A 23,405-nucleotide genomic window follows, 5' to 3' on the forward strand; every position below is an offset into this window, starting at 1 on the left:
TTACACAACTCATTTTAAAGGCAATTTAACTATGGGGGGAAAGATCAAAAATTGATTGGGGTAATGATTGTTCAATTCTTGATATGATTGAACAGTTGAACTACTGAATTGTATATGTGGGTTAGGTGGTAATAAAAGCGTTCTAAAAGTTAAAAAAGAAAATAAAAATCCTCGCAATTGGACATCAAGATAAATGGAAAAAAGATTGAAGTAGTCAAGGATTTCATTTTACTTGGTCCAACAGTCAACATTTATGGAAGCAGCAGTCCAGAAACCAAATAATATATTATTGTCCCACGCTGTCATGTCAGTTCCTACTCACAGCAACACTACGTACATCAGAACAGAGTGCTGCCCTCACTATTGTTCCCATGTTTAAGCCCATTGTTGCAGCCAATGCATCAATCCCTCTATAGAAGGGCTCCCTCTTTTCTAGTGCCCCTCCACTTTACCAAGCATGATGTTCTTCTCCAGGGACTGAACGCTCCCTGATACCTTGTCTAAAGTACATTAGACCCGTCTCATGATTCTCATTTCAAAGAAGAATTTTGGCTGTACTTCTAAGACCAATTTGTTTGTTCTTTAAAAGTCCATGGTACTTTCAATATTCTTTCAGTGAATTTCAATATTTTTTAATGGATAGGCATATCTACTATACAAGACCTCTTTAAAACTTTAAATAGAAAAAAATAGCATTTTGATGGCAAAGGTGCCCAGGCCCAAGTTATGGTATTTTTTTAGCTGACTCATATGCATGTGAGAGCTGGACAATGAATAAAGAAATACAATCAAAGAATTGATGCATTTGAATTATAGTGTTGGTGAGAAATACTGAAAGTGCTATCAACTACCAGAAGAACAAACAAATCTCTGCTGGCAGAAATTCAGTCAGAATGCTCCTTCGTGTGATGATAGTGAGGCTTCATATCACTTACATTGGACGTATTATCAGGAGACCAGTCCCTAGAGAAGGAAATCATGATCGGTATATTCCCCAGTTCCTCTGTTGTTCACTTTTGTATATGATATGAGAAAGAGAATCCATTTTTTCATTACTTTTGTATCACAAAAATCTATCACACAATACATAGAAAACTTAGATATTTATACTAATATTACTTTTCTAATGTATGTTAGTTTCCTAACATGCTATAATATTAAGAGAAATGAATCCAAAACCTCCCACTTCCTTTGCTCTAGCTTTTAAAAAATATTATAACTATTTCATCGTTTATCTTTTGTGTACCCATGAATAATCTAGAATCAGGAGTTGAGCCCCTAGAAAATATTCTGTCAATTTTTTATTGACATCACTATGAAGGCCTGAATGATTTTAGAAGAATTTTTATCTTTATAAACAATAAGCCATTCCATTCTTGAACATTGTACAGTCAGGTCTTCTTTGTGATCCTTAACAGCATGGTTACGTTTTCTCTTCATAAAATATTACTGTATTCTTAATTGTATTAATTCCTATGTACATTGGGATTTAATTGTGAATGTAATTTGTACCTAATTTTTATATTTTCTATACAATTTTATTTGAAATCTAAAATATCTTCTTCATGTCTTAGTTATTTTCTATTTTGTATTCAGTTAATATAACTTAGTTCACAAAAGTATGTTTGGAGAAACAAAAGACCACAAATGGGAGAATTTATCCTTCAAAACGAACAAGAGTAGTTCTTCTCTGAAGAAGAAGGAATGAGACAAGAAAGGTGAAAGATACAAGACAAAAGTAGAGGTTTAAGTGGGAGATGTTAAAGAGTTAACCCTTTACACTGAAATCTTTTTAAAACATCATCCTTTAAAGAGAAATATGGAACTTTTAGAAAATACAGTTCAATCAGTGTGAATCAAGAAGCTGCTAAGGAAACCACCATTTTCAAAACTGTTACATAAGTCAAGAATTGAAGTACTAAGCCTTTGGGACAAAATGAAAGAAAAGAGACATTAGAATGAAAACCACACCAAATACTCCACACTGATTTCCTGATCTATAAAATGAGGAGGTCGGACTTGATGGTATCGAAGTCTCTGCTTTAAGTCTCCTTTCTCTTTCTTTCTTTCTTTGAAACACACAGACACACACACTCACACACACACACACGGAAATGGTAGTGGGATGAAAAGAAGTTTAATGTTAAATAAGTAGATCCCCTCCACGAACTGTGCTTTTCTATTATGTTTCTCTGGTAAAGACTTTGAGAGAAGTTGTTACTTAAAGGAACTCAGAGGGAATAAATTTAGACCATGTGAATGCACAGGGGCAGTTTTAGAATGGACATCGCTAGAAGGAATGGAGTTCTTTTTATCGTTGTCGTCCTGGCTGGTTATTGTTGGTCATGAGCGCTGTCCTTGTCACCAGCTCTAACCCCCATTCTAAAATTGAAGGGAGATTTTTGTGGTTTTTTTCTTTTTCTTTTTTCAACTGAGCCCATGTATTTTAAGAGATGTCGGGGTTGAGAACAAGGAAAGGGAGAACTGAAACTTCTGGGCTTCAATTGCTAGGTAAGCTTATTCTTTCAGATTGTTCACTGCCAAGTTGTCACTCAAAGTTCCTCTTTTCTGGCTAGAGTTGTTGTTTTTATTTTCCACATTAAAATCACAAAAATACTTTTAAAAATCGCTTTTGAGAGACTCCTACAGCTCTTATAACAATCTATACATCACTTATATCAAGCATATTTGTACATATGTTGTCATCATCATTTCCAAACCATTTTCTTTCTACTTGAACCCTTGGTATTAGCTCCTCTTTTTTACCTCTCCCTCCACAACCCTCCCACCTCATGAACCCTTGATAATTTATAAATTATTTTTATTTTCATTCTTACACCGTCTGCTGTCTGCCTGCACCCACATTTCTGTGGTTTGCCCCCTGGAGGCTGGGCAGAAGGGTGATGGTTATACATTGGTCATTATGACCTCGTCTTCCTTTCTCCCCCTTTTCCCCTCACCACTCCCCTACACTCATGGTATCTCTACTCCCATTATTATTCCTGAGGGGTGTATCTGTCCTGGACTCTGTGTGTAGAGAGCTCTTATCTGTACCAGTGTGCATACTCCAGTCTAGTCGGGTTTGTAAGGCAGAAGGGGAACTGGGGTCATGATAGTGTCGGGGAAGAAGCATTCAAGAACTAGAGAAATGTTGTGTGTTTCACCGGTGCTATACTGCACCCTGGCTGGCTCATCCCTTCCTTATGACCCTTCTGTGAGTAGATGTCCGGTTGTCTACAAAAGAGCTTTGGGTCTTCATTCCAAATCCCCCCCACCACACACATACACAAATATTTCAGACAAAATATAAAATCCACCCCCTGTGTGCCTTGTAGACATTTGTCTTACTTGTTGAATTCCATTTCTTCATCTGTACACCAAGTTGATTGTCCTCATCAGTGTTCCTAGGCTTACATATAACAGAAGCTAAAATTATGCTTGATACAGATAAATATTATCATCAAATGAATATTCCAAGATACAACTTCATGTTTTAGAACAAGGTAGAGGCACAAATAAAATATTTAAAATGAATATAAAGTTATTGATGACAATAATATAAAATTGAAAATAGCTAAATGTCATATACCGTCAGTAAGAAAATCCTCATTCAGTTGTCAATTTAATAAACATTCAGCAAACATATTTAAAACGTTGTAAATGTATATGTTGATGTGAAAGAGTCTCCAGTAAAGAAAGAAGGAACAGTAATGGTGATTTTTAAATACCACGCCCTCTAGTCCCATTCCCTCTTCAGGGTGTCCACTTCCAGCCCTTTTTTGTGTATGCGCCTAACAAGAAAGAGGTTGTTTGTGCTTCTGGTTTTGACTGTGAATTAGGTGAAGGTTTGCAGAGAAAAACATCCGTTTTGCATCCAACAGTTCATCTATATTTTGTTACAATTCACTCATTGCAAGTCCTCCAATGTACCATCACTCATTCCAACTCCTCCCTGTATTTCCTGTTTGCATACTTCCTTCTTTCCTAACCTTCTGAACTTTGGCCTTGGGCAAACGATGTTCTTTTCATCTTAAATGGTTCAGTTCCAGACCATAGTCTTGAGGATTCGACCACTTTATATCCAATCAGTAAGCCTGGTGTCTTCTATGATTTTGGATTTTTTCTCCACTTTGTCCAGAACATTTAAATGTGGTACTCTTCATAAAACCAGTGGTAGCAAGCACCATCAACTTCTGGTGTCAGAGTCATGGAGACTTTATTTTTATAATCATTTTATTGGGGGTTCATACAACGCTTATCACAACCCATACATCTATCCATTGTGTCAAGCACATTTGTACATTTGTTGCCATCATCATTTTAAAAACACCTTTCTACTTGAGCCCTTGGTATCAATGCCTCATTTTCCCCTCCCACCTCCCTTCCTCATGAACCCTTGACAATTTATAAATCATTATTTTTCATGTCTTACACTGACCGATATTTCCCTTTACCCATTTTTCTGTTGTCCATCCCCTGGGAGGGGGTTATAGATAGGTCATTGTGATCGGTCCCCCCTATCTCCCCCCACCTTCCCCTAACCCTCATGGTATGCCTACTCTCAATATTTGGTCCGGGGGGATTTATCTGTCCAGGATTCCCTGTGTTTCCAGCTCTTATCTGTACCTGTGTATATGCTCTGGTCTAGCCAGATTTGTAAGGTAGAATTGGGGCCATGATAGTGGGGGGTGGGGGTAGTAGGAAGCATTAAAGAACTAGAGGAAAGTTGTATGTTTCATCGGTGCTATACTGCACCCTGGCTCGTCTCCTCCCCACAACCCTTCTGTAAGGGGGATGTCCAGTTGCCTAGAGATGGGCTTTGAGTCTCCACTCTGCACTCCCCCTCATTCACAATGATATGATTTTTTGCTCTGGGTCTTTGATGCCTGATACCAGATACTATCGACACCTTGTGATCATATAGGCTGGTGTCTTTCTTCAATGTGGGCTTTGTTGCTTCTCAGCTAGATGGCTGCTTATTTATCTTCAAGTCTTTAAGACCCTGGATGCTATATATATTTTTATAGTCGGCATCATCAGCTTTATTCACCATATTTGCTTATGTACCCACTTTGTCTTCAGTGATTGTGGTGGGAAGGTGAGCATCATGGAATGCCAGGTTAATAGAACAAAGTGTTCTTGAATTGAGGGAGTCTTGCATGGAGTTGAAGCCCATTGTCTATCTGCCACTTTAATACTAAATCTATAAATATATGTACATAGATCTATTTCCCCATTGTCATATATAAATATATTTACAAATGTACATGCCTGTATTTAAACCTCTATAAATGCCCTTTGCCTCCTAGTTCTTTCCTCTATTTCATTTTACTTTCCTCTTGTCCAATTATCATGCTTAGCCTTCATTTTGGATTTCACTAATTCCTCTCAGTTACATTACCCTTGATCAAGCTCTGCCAGGCCTCCTATACCTTCCTCACCACTGATTTTAGATCACTTCTTGTTCCCTTGTCCCTGGCCTACCCACCCCCAACCATTGGTCCATTGTATTCTCCTCCAGATTGTTTATCCCATCTATCTTATGTAGATAGACATGCAGAGATAATATGCACACCAGCAAGACAGAGCAAAAGAAAACAACAACCAAAAAATCAAAAACAACGAAAAAGGAAACACTATAAATAGTTCAAGGTCTGTTTGTTGACCTTTGGGAGTTTTTCCCGTTGAGTCTGATGGGGTGCCACTCCCTGGCCCCAAAGTCTATTTTTGGTACTCCCTGGGGACTTCCTTGCTCTGCTCCCCTTGCTGTTCTGTCGCACTCCCTTAATGTTTTGCTTTGGTGTGGTAGGTTCAGATCAGGTATAATTCCTGAAATGTGTCTCCAGTGTAGTCTCCCGTAACACTATGGATCAATGAGGGATGTCATGTCTTGCAGTGGGGCGGGGCCTTTGGTCCTCTCTGTGCATTGACTGCTCTTAGCAGGAATATTGTCCTCAGGGATTGGTGGGCCAGGATGTTCTCCACTCTCTCTCCTTCCCCCTTCATTTGCCCCCATGTACTCTGATAAGACATGTCCCTTTCCCTGAGCTGTAGCTTCAGTGCTTTAAAAAAAGTTGGGATTTAATACATATATCATATCAATCCATAGTTCAATCACATGAAGTAGAATTGTATAATTGCTGCCACAATCAATTTCCAGATATCCTTTTTCTACATGAACTCCTTGATATATTCTCCCTTTTACCTCACACCACCACTGTACCCCCACCACTCACACCCTTATTCTACTTGCTATCCCAGCAGGTGCATCAATCCTGGGTTTCATATATTGAAAAATAGAGAAACATAAAACACAATTTCTAGAGGGCGACCTCAAATGACATGACATACCTCTGATATACACCCGAATAGGAACAAGCAAACACCAAACCAAAAAAAAAAAAAACCCAAAACAATCAAACCAAGAATACAAAGCATTTTAGAAGCCAGATCAGGTGCAGCCTGCATAATAAGGGGGATTTACTTACAAAGTTTTAACGTTCAAATCAGATTTATGCTTTGATCTTCTCTATTCATCTCTACAAGGCACTCTGTGTAGTGACCATTTTCCTCCAATTCCTCAATTTTAGATTGTGGGAGATCTCTGGAGATTTATTTCCTATTGTGGTTCCACAAATGAAGTTTGGGTTCCCACTGTCATCCACTGACTTCTGCACATTAGATTCTCATGATTCAGGCACTGATACTGATCCCTCCTTCTACTTCAGATTGTATGGATTATAATCCTTCAGTGACTCGTGATGGTGTGCTTCCATGTGAAGTTAGTTGACACCTACTTAGATGGCTGCTTGTTTGTAGACAAGCCTTTAAGACCCCAGATGTTATTTTATCTCCTAGCTGAGTACATGTAAATCCTTCCCCACATTTTACTATAGCACCTATATCTTCTGAGTTCCCCTCCTGAGGGCAAGTACCAAGTAGGGCCATGATGTAAGAACTAATTATTCTTAAATTGGAGCTAGGATTTTGTGCAACCCCAAAACTCATTACTGGATCTATGTTATTTTTTATTTTCTTTCAGTTTGTTGTTTGGGAGTTAATCAATATATCATAGTTTGAAAATACCATTGTTCAACAACACCAAAGGTCACTGTACACGTGAACTTTTCCAGGATTACATAAAGATCAAATTGACTATGTCTGTACAAAGATATGGCAGAGAAATTTAATATCAGCAGCTGAGATCAGGCCAGAGGCTGAATGTGGAATAGACAATTAGTATGTAAATTCAAGTTGGAGGTGAAGAAAATTAAGACAAGTCCATGAGAGCCAAAATATGACTTGAAGTATATCCCATCTGAATTATAAGAACATTGAAATAATAGGTTTGCCACATTGAATATTACTGATAGAATACTAAGTTTATGGAAGAAATAATAAACCCAAAGGTGTTTAACTTAAATTTTCAGACGACAGCTCAAGAAGACAAAGTATAACAAACAAACAAAACATAATGTTGAGAAAAGTGGGGTCGGAACAGAAACTCAAATCTACCTGTAGAAAATGGGACATCCCCTCACAGAGGGATCACAGGGAAGGGAAGAGTCAACCAAGACCCAGTAAAGCACCAATGAAATACACAATATTCCTCTCGTTCCTTGAGGCTTCCTCACCCTTCACTATCATGACCCCAGTCCTGCCTTTCACTGTGGGCTTGACCATGTGCATAGGTGCAGATAAGAGATAGGAGCTCACAACACATGAAATTCAGGAACAGGAAAGGGTGTATCAATACCAGGAAGGTAGGGGAAAGGTGGGGAGGGGAAGTGGTGGAAACAATCACAATGATCCACATATAACCACACACACACCCTCCAGGGGGGTAAACAAAAGAAATCATGGGGGAAAGGACACAGAGGTCAGTGTAAGATATAAAAATATATGAAATAAGAGGAGGAAAGGGAAAAAGAGGAGCTGATACCAAGGGCTCAATAAAAAGTAAATGTCTAGAAAATAATGATGGCAAATAAATACAAATATGCGTGATACAATTGATGTATGGATTTTTATAAGAACTGCAAGAGCCCCATTAAAATTACCTTTTAATAAAAACAAAGAAGACAAAGTATATTAAAATAAAATGTGCAAAAACCTAGTGTTAGAAAATTAAAACAGAAGAAGTCAGCATATACTAAACTGAAAGAACTCTGGAAATTAACTTCAATCTCAAGTTTAAATATTAAACGATTCTGTGGGCTAGGTATTGAATGATGTAGGAAACACCAGAGAAGATGCAAAGAACCCAGACTCACTGTACCCGAAAGAACTAGTCAACATCCACCATGTCAAGAGGTAGCATGTAATCAAGAACCAATGGTGCTGAAGGAAGAGGCTCAACCTTCACTGAAAGCATTAGCAAAAAAAAAAAAGCTCCCAGAACTGATAGAATACCACTTGAAATGTTTCAACAAGCTGATGAAGCACTGAAGACACTCATTCACCTATGCCAAGACAGAATGCTCAAATTATAGAAAAATACCATTTTTATCACATGAAATAAAATTTTACTGAAGACCAATTGCAGCAGTACACTGAGGGTAATTGCCAAAGGTTTGTGCTGGATTCAGAAGATGACATGGAACAAGGTACATTGATGCTGATCTCAAACGGATCTTGGCTAAAATCAGATAATACCAGAAAAATAGTTACTTAGGTTTTATTGACTGTGTTAAGGTGTTCGGCTGTGTGGACCATAACAAACTATGAGTACCCTGGAAAAGAAGGGGAATTCCAAAACAGTGCATTGGGTTCATCTGAAACCTGTACATGGATCTAGAGGCAGCTGTGTGAACACAGCAATGGAATGCTTCATGCTTTCAAATGAGGAAAGATGCGTGTCAGAGTTGTATCCTCTCACCATACTTATTCAATCTATACACTGAACAAATCATCAGAGAAGCTGGATTATATGAAGAAGAATGTGACATCAGAATTGGAGGAAGGGTGATTAAGGGTCATCTGATATGCAGATGACACAAGCTTGTTTGCTGACAGTGAAGAGGACTTGAACTTGCTGATGAAGATGAAGGATTGCAGTCTTCAATGTAGATTAAAATTCCATTAAAAAGGAGAAGGGGGGAAATATTCCATTAAAAAAACCCTCAATCCAAGAATGTTTCCGGGAATCGAGGCTGATATTTTTTTGTCTTAGCAGAAGCATGGAGTCATATAGTTTGCTGTGGATATTATTTTATTACGGAAAATCTACCTTGCTCGTGCAGTGTGTGGAAAGGTGTGTGTGTGCATGCACGTGTGTGCTCTGATCCCTTGAACACTGAGCCAGCCCCAAGGATTCAGTGTCGCCTTTATGAAAGGTAAAAACCACACAGCTTCAGGAAATTTGCTCCAAATGCTACTTGGCCATCTGTCCCCTTGCCAGTCTTACAGGGTGTTGTGTGTGAACACCCTGAATTGGGGTTTTCTGTCACTGACATGCAGGGCATTTGGAGCTGAGATTCACAAAGCAGAAACATGGTGTCCGTCCCTCTCTGAGTCACGCCAGGGAGATCCTCAGGGCAAGGCTCTCGCTCGAGTCCCCGGGACTGTACGCACCCTTCATGTTGGAAGCGTCTGCCCCTCTTGCCATGTCCCGCAGCTGCAATTCTCTACTGGGCATCTCGGAGTTGTGTAGATCGATGAATTAGAGGGTCCGCTCTGTCATCAGGTGCCACCATCATGCTACTGTGTAAATAAATTTGTTTTCTTGTACACTAAAATAGATAAATAAATGCACCCTAAATCCTCACAACGGGACCAATAAGTAACATCATGCTGAGTGGAGAAAAGAGAAATTAAATGAATTTCATCTGTCTTGGTCCACAATCAGTGCTTTTGGAAGCAGCAGTCAAGACATCAATGAGAAATTACTGCATTGGGTAAATCTGCTACACAAGGCTTTTTTAGAGTGTTGAAAACAGGGACCCAAACTATGATAATTTCAATTGCCTCAGAAAAGTTGGACATTAATAAGGAAGATGGAAGAAGAATAGATGCATTTGAATTATGGTGCCAACTTAGAATATTGGAAATACCTTAGACTGACTGACAGAAAAACAAACAAATCTACATTGAAAGAAGTTTAGCCAGAATGCTCCCTAGAAATAAGGATGGTGAGACTTTTTCCCACACACTTTAGACATGTTCTCAGAAGAAAGCAGTCCCCGAGAAAGGACAGCAGCATTGGTAAAGTAGAAGGTCGATGGAAAAGAGGAAGGCTCTTGACAGGAGTGGATACAGTGGTTGCGACTCTGGGATCAAACCTGAGGACAATGGTGAGGCTGGTGCAGGACTGGGCCATTCTGTTCGATTGTGCACGAGGCTGCCGAGTCGGAACTCACTGGAGAACACCTTACACCAACTAATGCCACGGTGAGGTGGTCCCCATTTGGTTTTGATTTGCCTCTCTCAAATGATTAATGATCAGGAGGATTTCTTCATTGTCTATTGGTTGTCTGAACATCTTATTTGGGGAAATGTCTCTTTATGTTCTCTGGTCATTTTTAATTGAATTCTCTTTCTTTTGGAGGATTTTTGTTCAGGTGTTAAAGTTTTCTACAAATTTTTACTCATTGGATGCAATCTTTTGATGCACATAAATGTCTAATTTTGAGATGGCCTAGTCATCAATTTTATCTTCTGCTCTCTGTTTTTCATTATAATTTATAGTGCATATGTGCCTTATATGAGTTTCCATAAGGTTGTATCTATGTTTTTATTGATGATCTTAATAGTTCTGACTTTTATATGTAGGTCGTTGATTCATCTTGAATTCCTTTTTGTTTACAGTGTGAAATATGAATACTGTTGCATTCTAGTGTAAATACATATTCAGTTTTTCTAGCACCATTTGTTAAAGACACTGCCTCCTCCCCATTTAAGGATTTAATGTGTTTCAGCCTTTTGTCAATATTCAGCTGTCTCTGAGTACATGGATTTATCTCTGGGTTCTCAATGCAGTTCAATTAATCTATTTGTCTACCATTATGTCCGTCTTAAATGGATTTGACTGATGTAGTTTTTTGAGATTGTGGACTTGCTACTTTTTTCCCATTTAGTAGTGTTCTCTTATCCAGTTTCATTCCATTCCATATAAAGTTGGTCATTAGTTTTATATTTTATTTGGACTCTGTATTGGGATTACATTACATTTGCAGATTGCATTGGGCAATATTGACGTTTTCACGATGTTTCATATCCCTGAGCATAGTATAGTCTTCCATTTATGTAGGTTACTTGTATTAGTGTTTTACAATTTTCTTTGTACTGGTCTTTTGTTCCTCTGGTGAGGTGTATTCCTAAGTATTTTGTCTTTAGGGGTGGCTATTGTGAATTTTACTCTTTTCCACTGGTTGTTAACATAAAGGATTCAACTGGTTGTTACATGGTGATCTCATACTGTGTCACTTAGCTGAGTCTTTCAATTGCTTCCAATAATTTTCTTTTCTAGTCTTTGGGATTTTATATGTATATGAGCATGTCAACTGCAAAGAGAGAATTTTATTTCTTCTTTGCCAATTTGGATGTGTTCAAATTGACTTTCTTATAATCATCAAAGGCATCCTGTCTGATTTTTGTTCACAAGAAAAATAGTTTAAGTATCTTTTCAACAAGAGTAATATTGGCTGTTGTGTTTGTATAAGTGCTCGTTATTATGCTGGGTAATTTCCCAGCTATTACTTTTTTGTTGAATACTTTTTATCAAGAATGGGTATTGGAGTTGCCAGTTGTATCAACTGATATGATCGCATGACTTTTTTGCCTCTTATTTTTGTGATGCATTACATTGATTGATTTTCTAATGTTGAACTATCCTTGCATGCCTGATATAAACCCCATGTTGTCTTGATGCATTATTTGTCTAATATATTGTTGGATTCTATTGGATAGGGTTTCTTTAAAGAATATTTGCATCATGTTCATGAGAGATATTGGTTTATTTTTATTTATCTATTTATTTATTTTTAGTGATTTCTCTGCCTGGTTTTGGTTTCAGAGTTATGCTTGCTTCATAAAATGAATTCAAGGCTTTTCCATCTTTTTCTGTAAGCTTAGTTTAAGCAGAATTGGTATCATGTCATTCTGAGTGTTTGGTAGAATTCACTAGTGAAATTGTCAGGTCCAAGATGTTTTTTGTTGGGAATTTTTAATGACCTGATCAAATTTTCCTTTCCTTTTGGATTTGTCCAAATTTCTATTTCAGTCCACATTTATTTAGAAAGGTGGTGTGTTTCCGGAAATTTGACCATTTCTTCAAGGTTTAAAAATGTGCTGGAGTGCAGTCCTTCATTGTGCTGTTGTTATCCTTTTATTTTGGGTGGTTCTGTTGTGACGTCACACATCTTATTTCCTGTTCACATTGTTTAGATCTTCTTCTTTTCCTTTGCTTGACTTACCAATGGTTTTGTTAATCTTTGTAAAGTACCAACTTCTGTCCATTCTTTCTGTTGTTTCTTTTTTAACTTAATTTATTTTGGATGTACACTTTGTAATTCCTTTTCTTCTGGTGACTGAAAACACTGTGGGGTTTTTTGGTTGTTAGAGAGCTTGTTGATTTCAGTTCTTTCTTGGTGTTTGTTTAATCGAGGAAGTATTCAATTTCAATACATTTAATTTCTTCCCTTGATCTTCCTGTTGTTGGCTTATTATTGGTAGCACTGCAATCTGGGAACATGCTTTGTAATATTGTGGTGTTTTAGCATTTAATTCGGCTTCTGAATGGCCTAATAGATGGTGTATTCTGATGAGTGGGCCTGGTGCGCTGGACAAGAATACATACTGTGCTGTTGCTAGGTGACCTGCCATGTACATATCTATGAAGTCAAGTTCCTTGATTGTACTGCTTAGGTCTTCTGAATCATTATGGATTTTCTTTCTAGTTATTCTATAATTCATTGAAAGGGTTGCATTAAAGTTTTCTACTGTTATTGTAGAATTGACTATTTCATCAGTTCTGTTAGAGCTGGATTAATGCATTTGAGGCTATTTCATTGCATGCATACATATTTATTATGCTTAGATCTTCTTGTTAACTTGAGCCTTTAATTATTACGGATCCCTAGTGGTGTAGTACTTACAAGTTGGGCTGGTAACTGCAAGGTCAGCAGTTGAAACTCTCAGTAGCGCTGCTGGAGAAAAATGGGCCTTTCTACATCCATAAAGAGTCACAAAAATGGAAAATCATAACTGCAGTTCTGCCCTGTCCTATAGAGGCATTTCATTGAGTCAGCATCAACTGGATGACTATGAGTTTTCCATCATTGCATTATGTTCTTCTTTGTTTCGTGTGCTGGATTTTGCCTTAAGTCCATTTTATTAAAAATTAATGTTGACCTTCATAGTGTTTTTATTGCAATTAACTTATATTTCTATCCTTTGGTGTTTAGCCTACTTTTGTGTGTGTGTCTAAGGTTTGTCTCTTGTAGACAGGTTCTGTTTTCTATCTCTTCTGTTACTCTCTGCCTCTGAAATCATGCATTCAATCCATTGGCATTCCAGGTCATTATTGAGACATTTAAATTTACTGCTGTGATGGTGTTGTGGGAGTGGTGGTGGTATTATTGCTGTATCACTGGTTTCTTTACTCCATAGTTTCATGTTCTGAGTTAATTTTCTTCATGGCTTTTCTTGGCATTTTCCTCACTGTCATTTTTAGAAAACTCTAATTCATTGTCCTTGAGTTGATTCTGAACGCTAGTGACCCTAGAAGACAGGATAGAAAAGATTCTGAATATTTCTGAGGCTGCAAATCTTTAAAGGAACAGAAAACTTTGTATTTCTCCTGCATAGCAGATGGTAGTTTCTTTCTTTCTATTTTTCTTTTTAATCATTTTATTGGGTGCTTGTACAACTCTTACCACAATCCATAGATACATCCGTTGTGTCAAGCACATTTGTACATTTGTTGCCATTATCGTTCTCAAAACGTTTTCTTTTCTACTTGAGCCCTTGATATTAGCTCCTCATTTTCCTCCTCCTTCCCTCATGAACCCTTGATAATTTACAAATTACTATTATTTTTCATCTCTTATGCTGTCTGATGTCTCCCTTAACCCACTTTTCTGTTGTCCGTCCCCCGGGGAGGGGGTTACATGTAGATCATTGTGATCAGTTCCTCCTTTCTCCCCCACCTCCCTCTTACCCTCCTGGTATCTCTACTCTCATTATTGGTCCTGAGGGGTTTATCTGTCCTGGATTCCATGTGTTTCCAGTTCCTATCTCTACCAGTGTACATCCTCTGGTCTAGCCAAATTTGTAAGGTAGAATTGAGAACATGATTGTGGGGGGAGTAAGCATTAAAGAACTAGAGGAAAGTTGCATGTTTTATCATTGCTATACTATACCCTGACTGGCTTGTCTCCTCCCCAAGACCCTTCTGTTAGGGGATGTTCAGTTGCCTACAGATGGGTTTTGGGTCCCCACTCCACACTCCCCCTCATTCACAATGATATGAGTTTTTGTGCAGATGGTAATTTCAAACAGATGGCCTTAAGCTTTGCAGCCCAACTCATTAACCATTATACCACCAGAGAGCCTGCGTTTCCTAAATATTTATGATACTTCTCTATTTTGATAAGGTTTGATCATTTTCATTTCTTTCCAAGTATAAAACAGATTGCTTTATATTGAAATCTACATAACTTCCCCTCTATTTAAGTATTCTGTAACTATACTACATTCTCTTTTAACTTTGAAATTCTTTTTACACATTGGTATTTCTGACATCAAAGTGGATATCAGAAGAGACTCTGAAACTTGCTCTTGCTAGTAAGGTAGCTAAGACAAATGGAAGAAATAATAAAATGAGTAGACTATTTCAAGGGACAACTCAAGAAAAATTAAGTATTAAAATGAAATATGCCAATACCTAAAGCTAGAAAATTAAAAATCAAGAACACATTCAGCTATCTTAAACTGAAATATATATTCAGGCCTCAACTTGCAATATTGAAAATTTCTAGGATAAAGTATTGAATGATGCAGGAGGCATCAAAAGAGGATGGAAAGAATATGTAGTGTCACTCTGAAAACTATAAACCAAAAACGTGTTGACATTCAGCCATTTCAATAGGTAGCATATGATAAAGAAGCAACAGTACTGAAGAAAAAATTACCACTGCAATGAAAACATTGAGCCAAAACAAGGCTCCAGGAATTGACTAAATGAATGTTTCAAAATGCCAATGAAGCACAGGAAGCACTCACTCTTCTATGGCTTAAAAAAGAAGAAAAAATCAAACTATATTTATTCCATAGAATTACAAAAATAGCAATTATTTTGGTTATTAGAAATATATATTTATTATTATTGTACATCAGACAAACCAATTTTTAAGCAAACTTTGTATTAAGGGTAAAAGCAAATTATTTCTCTAAAATAAATGTAAGTCAAACTTACAAATGGGGGGAGGGAAATGAATATGGGAAACAGCTACATGGCCAACTGATTGGGAGAGAATCATATTTTCACCCATTCCAAAGAAAGGTGACTCAACAGAATGCTCAAATTAAAAACAATGCCTTTGTTAACAAATGCAAGTAAAGTTTTGCTGAAGCTCATCTAACAGCAGTTGCAGCAATACATTGACAGGGAATTGCTAGAAGTTCAGAATGAATTCACAAGAGGATATGGTCATGTTCTTCTTCCATATTTGTCCTCAGGAAGGGAACACAGAAGATATAGGGGTTACAGCAAAATGTGGCAAAGCATCTAGAAGGTGCCTGGCTAGCAAATAAAAGAGTGTCTGGGATCTGAAAGGCTTATCTCCAAGCAAGCAGCCCTCTAAGAGAGATGTCAACTAAGCCCACATGGAAGAAGCACGCCATCATTAGTCATCAAAGGACTGTAATCCATATAATCCAAAATCGAAGGAGGGATTAGTAACAGAGTCTAAATTGTGAGAATCTGGTGTACATAGAGTGATAGATGACAGTGGGAACTCAAGATTCATTTGTGAAACTACATAGGAAATAAACCTCCAGAGAATTCCCCCTGTCTAAAGTTGAGGGATGAAAGGAAAGTTGTCAGTAACAGAATTCTTGGAAGAGATGAGTATAGATGATCAAAGGCATAAATATGACTGAACAGCTGAAACTTTGTCCATAGATCCCCTTATGATGCAGGCTGGACCCGATCTGGTTTCCAAAAGTTTCTGTGTTTTTGGTTTGCATTGTTTGGTTGTTTTTGTTTTTTTAATTGCAGTTTTTAATTTTTATTCATTCATAGTAGAATGTATCTCAGAGATATGATGTCGATTGAAGTCACCTTGAAGCTGTGTTTTCCATTTCCAGTATATGAAACCCAGGATTGCGAGCCTGTAGGGACAGCGAACAGAATAAGGATTGTGGCAAAGGGAGTACAGTGGTGGGGGGGGAGGGGGCGGCATGTAAACGGGAGATGATGTCCAGGAGTCCACAAAGAAAAAGAGTGTTTGGAAACGGACTGTGGTAGCAATTATACAATTCTACTTGATGTGGTGGAAATATGGAATGATGTTATACGTGTTAAATCCCAAATAAGAGACTAAAATAAAACTGTAACCAAATTGGACTTTTAAAAAAAGAAGAGGATGTGGAGCAAAAGATAGGATTACTCATGTCAGAGGGATCTTGGTCGAAAAAAGAGAATATGAGAAAAATGTTTATTTGTGTTTTATTGACTATGCTGAAGTAGTTGACTGTGCGAACCATCACAAACTACGGATTGCCTTAAAAAGAATAGAAATTCCAGAATACTAAATTTGCTCATGCAGAACCTGGCTGTGGATCAAGATTTAGTTGTGTGAACAGAACAAGGGAATACCCCACAGTTTAAAATCAGGAAAGGCGTGTGTAAGGGTTGTATCTTTGCATCATGCCTGTTAAATCTGTGTGCTGAACAAATAAAAAGAGAATTTATACTTTTGAAGAAGAATGCAGCAGAAAGACAGAAGCAGTCTTAGTACCCTCCTTCAATGTGTTTGCTAAAAGTGAGGATGACGAGATGTCTGCCAACGATCAAGGACAGCAATCTCCAACATGGATTCCAGCTTCGTGTGAAAAGAACGAAGTCCTCAAAACTAGCCCGATAAATAGCGTCCTGATAAAGTTTGTGGTCTTTTTACAAGATGGGACCAGGTAGAATCACCCACTGATGGCTCTTGTTGCTAGACAGAAAATTAAGAGAATTGGGAACGTGCATACAAACCCCATGACTGCACACCAAAACTAAAGGGCAACATAACCACGTGGAGGAAGGCATGAACAGAGTGGGCTACAGGGCCGACCCCAACCAGAGCCGAACGGTCTGGCTCCCCAGGAGTGTGTGCTACTGAGGACAATACTAAACTTACAGTTTGGGGAGAGGCGCTGGCCTGCTATGCCCCCACGGAAGCAAACCAAGAAGGAAACAGAGTGAGGTTCTAGAGTATAGACCAATGGTTCTCAACCTTCCTAATGCCGTGACCCTTTAATGCAGTTCCTCATGCTGTGATGGACCCTAGTTATAAAATTATTTTCATTGCTACTTCATAATTGTAATTTTGCTACTGTTATGAATCATAATGTCAATAGATGATATGCAAGATATATTTGAATTGTTACAAATTAAACATAAGTCAAGCATAGTGATTAATCACAAAGCGGTCAGTGTAAAATATGAAATTAATAATAATTTATCATTTATCAAGGGGTCATGAGGCAGAATATGGAAGAGGAGGGAAGGGAGGGTAATAAGAGAAGCTGATACCAAGGGCTCAAATACAATATAAAGGTTTAGAAAACAATGGTGGCAGCATAAGTACAACATATGTATAAGAGTCGTAAGAGCCCCCAATAAATGATCTCTAAAAAAAAGATTGATATCAACAACGAAATTCATTTTGCTGGAATCCATAATCAGTGCTCATGGAAGCATCAGTCAAATAAGTAAGCAACATATTGCATTGAGTCAATCTGTTTCATTAAAATCTCTTAGAGTGTTGGAAAGAAAGGATGTTACTTTAAGGAGTACAGTATGCCTGACTCAAGCTATGGCATTTTCAGTAGACTCCTAAACATGTGACAGTTGTACGTTGAATAAAAAAGAACAAGGAAGAATCCATGCATTTGAATTATGGTGCTGGAAAAGAATACTAAAAGTATTAAGGACTGCCAAAAGAATAAACAAATGTGTCTTAGGAGTAGTACAGTTTGAATGCTTCTTAGAAACAAATAATGATAAGATTTCATTTTATGTACTCTGGATATGTTATCAGGAGAGACCAGTCCTTGGAAAAAAGGCATCGTGCTGGTCAATTTGTTAAGTGCCTGCCATAGACTTGGTTCTAACAGATAGTGACGTTATGCACAACAGAACAAAACACCACCCTGTCCTATATCATCCTCACAATCGTTCCTAAATTTGAGCCCTTGTTGCAGTCATGGTGACAATCCATCCCCTTAGGGGGACTTCCTCTTTTTCGCTGCCCCTCCACTTTACCCAGCAAGCTGTCCTTCACCAGGGACTGATCTATCCTGTCAGTAAAATTTCTTGAAAATCATCCAACAATTTCAGCAGTACATTGTCAGGGAACTTCCCGAGGTTCAAGCTGGATTCAGAAGAGGACATGGAAAAAAGGGATATTGCTGCTGATGTCAGGTGGATCTTGGCTGAAAGCAGAGAAAACTAGAAAGACGGTAATTTGTATTTTATTGCCTATACCAATGTATTTAGTTGTGTGGTAGAGTAGAGGGGCCGTGAGAAAAAGGAAGACCTTTGACAAGATGGATTGACAGTGGCTACAATGGACTCAAACATAAGAACAATTTTAAGTTTGTTTCAAGACCAGGCAATGTTTTATTCTGTCGTACAAAGAGTTACTTTGAGTCAGAACCAATATGGCAGTGCTTAAAAACAATAACAATTTTACTTATTTTGTATACTTCTGTGTCTGGGTTGACTCCCGGACAGCGTTTAAATGTATTTTAATCTCAAATTGTTGTCTACTATTTTTCATTCTCTTCCAAAGAACTCACCTTGTATTTCTTGTAAGGTTGATCTGGTTTTCATAAATTTCATGTATTAAATGTTAGTATATTTTGATAAATATCTATTTATCAAGAAAATTTTATCTGTATTTGTGAATTATTTTTATTATTTATTTATTTATATTAGAATTTAAGTCTGCCATTTTATTTTTTTGCTCTGTTCTCCATTTTTGAGAATCAATTTTTCTGGGCATATAATTCTTGGTTGGCATTTTTTTCCCTTTCTGAATTGCAGATCTTCCATCTTGTTGTCTTCCTGCCTGCATGTTTTCTACTGAAAATCGAATCTTAATCTTCACAGTTTCAACTCTGTAGGTAACTTTTCATTCTCCTGCTCTCTGGATTTTTCCCTTCTCTTTAGTTTCAGAAAAATGAACTATAATATATCCTTGTTGGGGTTGATTCAGCTTCTTGGATGCATACCTTCTAATCTTTCATGATGCCCAGGAAGGTTTCTTTCAACAAAATTTGAGCCATTTTCTCTGTGCTTTTTGTTGTTTATTCCTATTCTGAAGTTCTAATAACACAAGTTGTTCCTTATGACAGCGCCCCACATCATCCTCAGTCTTCAGACATTTCTGTCCTTTACTTCTAATATTATTGTTCCTCCAGCATATGGATACTGACAAATTTGTCTTCAAGGCCACTAATTCTGCCTTTTACCAACTCCTTGCCTATTTAAATGCATGATCTATTTCTTAGTATTCATCTGCATTTTTATGTCTCTTTCTCTTTTTGGGGGGTGGGTGTATGGCTGCTAATATTTAATTTATTTGTCCTTTTTAATGTAATGTTTTCTTGAGTTCTCTAAAATTTCTTCTGTTTTCCTTGCTTTTCCTCTTAAGATGTTCCTCTCAACTCTTATGATGTACTTAGTTATTATTTGGATTCCTCATCAGGTGGTCCCAATGCCTTTTTTCTTTCTGAGGCAGATCTTATGGCTTTGTGGATAGTTCACTTGATCGAATACTCTGTCTTATTTCTTCAGATGGATGGAAATTGTCTGTTGTCTCTGAAATATTGTGGTGGTGTTGCATTTGTATTTGTGGCACAAATCTGTCTTCATTTAGATAAGAAAGAAAAGGACAACAATAACTACAAGAAGAGAAAAAGACAACAGCAGAAATGAAAGCAATTTTTAAAAATTGAAAAACAGGGGAAATGAAGCAAACAGCAGCAATAAAAGAGAATTTAATGACTAAGAAGAGAAAAGGTATAATGACAAGGATAGATATAAAAGAGAAAATGCTAAAAAGCAAAACTGGATAGGGAAAATATAAATATGAAACAGAAAAGGGATAGTAAAGAGAAAAATAAGAAGAAATAAAAAGAGGAAGGGGAATAAAAACAAGAAAATGGAAAGCAAATTTCTAAAAAGGATAAAAACAAGAGTAGAAAAAGAAGTGAAAACAAAGAACGTAGAAAATGGGAGGAGAGAAAAGTGGAGGGCTGAGGAGAAGACTTGGTGTTAGACGTGTTAGTCTGCCTGCTGTTATCTGAGATCAGGGTCCTGATCTGGTAGCATTTCACACTGTTTCAGATCGTTGCTGGGACTTGAGCGCTTGTTTCCAAAAAATAACTCATTGGGACTTAAAAGGATTAAAGAACGTGGTTATGGACAGCATTCCTATTCACCTAGGATGTTCATCAATAGCACTGCACTCTTCTATTCTGAGGGAACAGAGCATATGCACCATTAGCCACAGACTCAAGGGCCATGTAAGTGGTTTTATTCTGGTCACTGGGGGGGGGGGGTTGTTGAACTTGGGAGCTGGCCACTCCTTGGTCACTAGGAGGATATACATAATAAGGAAGGATCCCAACTTACATGTTGTCAGCAACTGATTTAGGTGTTTACGGTTACTGAGAAAGAAGAACTGATTATGGCCACACAGCATCAGGCCAGCTGACAATTCATTTGTATTTTTCTTCCAAAGCAACTTTTATTCAGCTTCTTATTCTAATCAATATTCAATAGACTTCTCTATACTTTCCTCTGAAGTGAATTTCCAGATTCCCACTGCTCTCTGGTGCAGTGGCATATTTATTGTAGAGAGGGTGTTAGCATACATGCCTTGTCCGCCATCTTGTTGAGAGTTCTCAAAATCTTTGTGATCAATGTGATAAGCAAGATACAAAATATTATGCATCAAATAAACCTGATTCGACCACAAGAAACACATTTCATATTGATAAGAATGACATGATATGAAAAACGTTAACAAGGACTTCTGGGAAGTCTAATAGGTAGAAGTCTAACTTCTGACTAACATGTAGTATCCTACAGAGAAAAGTATGAAATAATGCCCGGTCCTGCACCATCTTCCAGTATTTCACGTTTCAGTTCATTGTTGCAGTCCCAGTATAAATCCACCCACTGAGTTCTTTCTCTTTATTTATGGACCCTCTTGCTTACCGATTCCAGGGACTGGTCCCTTTTGGTAACATATTCAAAGTATATGAGTATATGAGATGAAGTCCTTTCTTCTAAGGAACATTCTAACTGTAGTTTTTTTTTTAAAGTTTTATTGATATGTGTCATGTGCCCCAAAATTCAGTAGTTTGATTAAATTAAAAAGAGTTGTAAGATTATCATCACAATAAATTTTAGAACAATTTTTAAATGTTCATACTCATTTATTATTAGCTCCCCATTTCCCCCCAAGCTCCTCTGTCATAACCCTAAGAAATTATTTACTGAAATACCATGTTGTATTCAATATTCTTTGCCAACATCATAATTCAAACGCATCAATTTGTTGGTTCATCTTATTTTGACTTGTAGCACCTTATATGACATGGTAGAACCATATTTCTTAGATTATAATCTTTACAGCATCCGCTTACCAAATCTTTTCTTCCATGGAATTCCTGGTGAGTTCAAATCATTGACTCTTCTGTTGGCGACTCAGATTTTAACCAATAAAACTCAAACCAAGCCAATCCCGCTTCCATCAAGTTTATTCTAACTCATAACAAATGTATAGGCCAGAGTAGAACTGCTCATTAGGGTTTCCAAAACTGTGTCTTAGGAAAACCAACTGCCACATCTTTTTCTCCTGGACTGTCTGGAGGGTTTGAATCGCTAGATTTTGGGTTGCCCTCGGCTTAGTCACCAGGGCAATAGAGATAGTGAAAAATATCTCTAGCTACTTAATGTTGAGACGAAAGGATGACGGCTTGGTGGAGCACAGGGTATTTTATGGGCAGCAAAACTATTCTGCAGGGTACTGTAATGATGAACACAGGACAATATGCAACTGTCAAAATCCATATGTTGTACAGCACAGGGTGAACCTAAACTATGGACTGTTTATCAATTATGACAAACATAATACAAGAATGCAAAATACTAATCATGGAATAAAATGGTACCGAGGACAGGAGTTATTTGGAAAGTGCCTATGCTTTCCACAAGTCAAGCTCATGGCCATGGAGTCAATGCCTACTCAGAAAGAACTTACAGGACAGGGTGGAATGGGTGCCCCTGTGAATTTCCCAGACTGTGACTCTTGATGGGAGTAGACAGTGTCATTTTTCTCCCAGGTGTCCGAAGGGCTGATGCTTGGAACTACCGACTTTGTGGCTCTCAGCACGATGAGTAACGACTACACCATTACCTGACCCAAGCCATGCTATTTCCATTGCCCCATATGCATGTGAAAGTTGGACGTCTAATAAGGAAGACTCGAGAAGAATAGAAGCATTTGAATGATGGAGCTGGAGAAGAGTGTTTAAAGTACCATGGACTACTAAAAGGACAAAGCGACCTTTCTGGGAAGAATTACGGCCAGAATGCTTCTAAGAGGCAAGATTGGCAAGACTTCATCTTCCATACTTTGGACATATTGTCAGGAGAAACCAGTCCCTGGAGAAGGAGATCATATTTTATGAAGTGGAAGGCCAGCCATAAAAAGGAATGCCCTTAAGGAGATGCATTGTCACCATGGCTGCAAGCAATGATTGACTCAAGCATAGGAGCAATCGTAGCTGGTGCAGGACCATGCGGTGTGTCCTGCTGCTGCCCATAAGGTTGCTATGGGTGGGAACTGACTTCTGGGCCCCTCACAACGAAAACATCTATACTTTCTTTGAATTTTTCTGGAGACCTAACAGTGCTCTAAAAAATAAATGTATACTTTTTCAGTTCAGACAAGAAAGACTCTTTATTGCACTATACCATTTATATGCAAATCTAGAGAAAGCACATCAGTGTTTGCCTGAGGTGGGGGTTTATGGGAGAGGAATGCTTGGAAAACTTGCACACAGGAACTAAGGGTGATGGAAATTATCTGAATCTTGAGTGTGGTGGTGGTTTCACATTATGTGCGTTTGATGTAACTCATCGATGATATATTTCAAATGGGTGGATTTTATTGTGT

The sequence above is a fragment of the Tenrec ecaudatus genome, chromosome 2, assembly GCF_050624435.1.
Source record: "Tenrec ecaudatus isolate mTenEca1 chromosome 2, mTenEca1.hap1, whole genome shotgun sequence".
In the NCBI taxonomy this organism is placed as follows: Eukaryota; Metazoa; Chordata; class Mammalia; order Afrosoricida; family Tenrecidae; genus Tenrec; species Tenrec ecaudatus.